This window comes from Chaetura pelagica, unplaced genomic scaffold (assembly GCF_000747805.2).
Source record: "Chaetura pelagica isolate M959 unplaced genomic scaffold, ChaPel_1.0 scaffold124, whole genome shotgun sequence".
NCBI lineage: Eukaryota > Metazoa > Chordata > Aves > Apodiformes > Apodidae > Chaetura > Chaetura pelagica.
In genome coordinates, this window is record NW_009952891.1 from 3,015,334 (window position 1) to 3,017,434 (window position 2,101).

Consider the following 2,101-nt stretch of genomic DNA (forward strand, 5'->3'; position numbering starts at 1 on the left):
CCCAGTTTTCTCAGCCTCTCCTCATATGGCAGGTCCTCCAGTCCTCTGATCATCCTTGTGGCCCTTCTCTGGACCCTCTAATAAACCACAGTATTTTAGAACATGGTTTTAAAGAGAGAGCTTATGCATGACATGTATCAAACAAAGGATGTCCCCATATCATTACTAAGGTAAAATTCATAGGAGACAGAAGCATAGAGACTGCTAACCAACTAAAAACACAGAAGAAACAAGTCTGCAACTTCTGGTCAAACTGCCAACACCAGATTTTAGTAGGTCTTGTTGTTTGTTTGTTTGTTTTTCAAGAGAAAAAATAAGAAGTACTGTAACATACAGTGTTTGATCTGAGACAGGGGATCTAGAAGAGGCTGCACAATATGAAGTAACCAGCTTCCTATGTCAACCACATGGTCATATTCCAAAGTATCTTCCCTCTATTCGCTTCTGCTCCACCCAAGCAAGATCTTACCCCTTTCTAAGATACATAGTAATAGGACTTACCTTGCTTAAAATGTTACTTCTAACCTGGAAATCTTTTCTCTGTTGCTTTATGTGAAAAGAACTTGCTTTTTTGGGGTTGAGGATGAAGGGAAAGCACTACACAAGTAAGCACTGTTCAGAGCAATCTCTCCAGTCCTAGGGTCTGGGATTACAACTGTGCTCTCCTCAAAAATCCAGCACTCAGGAGTCATCCCTTTTCCTTTCCCCTCTCTTCCTCCTCTTCCGAAACAGAAATGCATGGCTGGCAGAAGACAGGTGACAAGGTATGTCCAGAGTCATGAGGCTGGTTTTCAATACTCAGTTGTGGGTGTAGAGGTCCCTCCATGTGAGTGTGCATGTCCCCAGCTACCACAGCTAGGAAATATGATTTTGCCTGTAGCTTTTTGCATCAGCCACTGGAGACAAGACAGGTTCCATCTTTCCCTTAAACTCCGAATTGTCTCCCTCCCCTTCTTCCCCTCACTGCGATTACTAAGGACTAGTTAATAATTTTCCAGCACACGTGCCTACCTTGCTCTTGCTGTCCCTGGCGTGGGGTGGCCGGGAGCAGGCTGGTGTCGGCTCCTTCCCTGTATGCAGGCAGGGCTGGGACCCTTCCCGAGGCCACTACTGCTGGGCTGGGCCAGCCAGGGGCGACTGTCAGTCCGGAGGTGGCCCGGGGTCTCCTGCCTCTCTGCTTTCCTGCCGGCAGGTTCCCTGCTTGCTCAGACGCAGCTCTGGGCTGCTGCAGACACTGAGCACTCCCCTCAGCAGTCCTGACAGGGAAAAAACAGCATTTCTTTATAGCATATCATCATTATACCATTTTTCACTCATTTCAAGTATTCAAAGTGCAATTACTTACACAATTTGAGTCAAGAAAATGAGTGTGTAGGGGGAAAATGTATCAGCTAATGTGATTCATTAGTAAAGGTGGGTGATATACATCCCTGCACAGAAGCAAGGATGAGGTGGCTTGAACAGCTCTAAAGTAATTAGATGGGTGCTGGTACTTGACATAGAGTGAAAGGCATGAATTAATCTAGGACAGCTCCACACTTTGCAAAGGCAATTCTAATTTCCAATTCCATCTTCTGGACTTGTTTAGGGAACTATTTATCTAAAAGATATGGTTAGCCCAAGAACAAGGAGTGTAGGCTGGACATAAATGCACTGTACCTGGAAATCAGAAGCAGGCTCTTAGTGATTAGAGCAATCAGATTGTAGCAGAGAATAATAGGAGGAAAAATACTCTAAACTTCTTGAATATTTGGCATATTAAATGTGCTTCAGTCCCAAGTGCTCCATTGCCCTTAATGTTCTCACGTCCAATTGCAATGCTCACTGGAAACTGAGCAATGTGACACCAAGGTGACAAACCAAAGGCAGGTGATCTGCCTTTCACATGAAGCTGTTTCCTTTAAAATGGGAATCAGCCATTCTATTTTGTAAGATAAATTTTATTTTTTTTTCATACCAGGTACCTGACAAGTTATTGTGGGCTCTCACTATCTTAATAACCTGTAATTTTGAATGATGCCTCAGATGAGTTCTGCTCAGTTAGCAAAGCTTAGGAATTGTTCTCAGGTAAATCATAGCAGCAAGACCAGGGGGATATTGG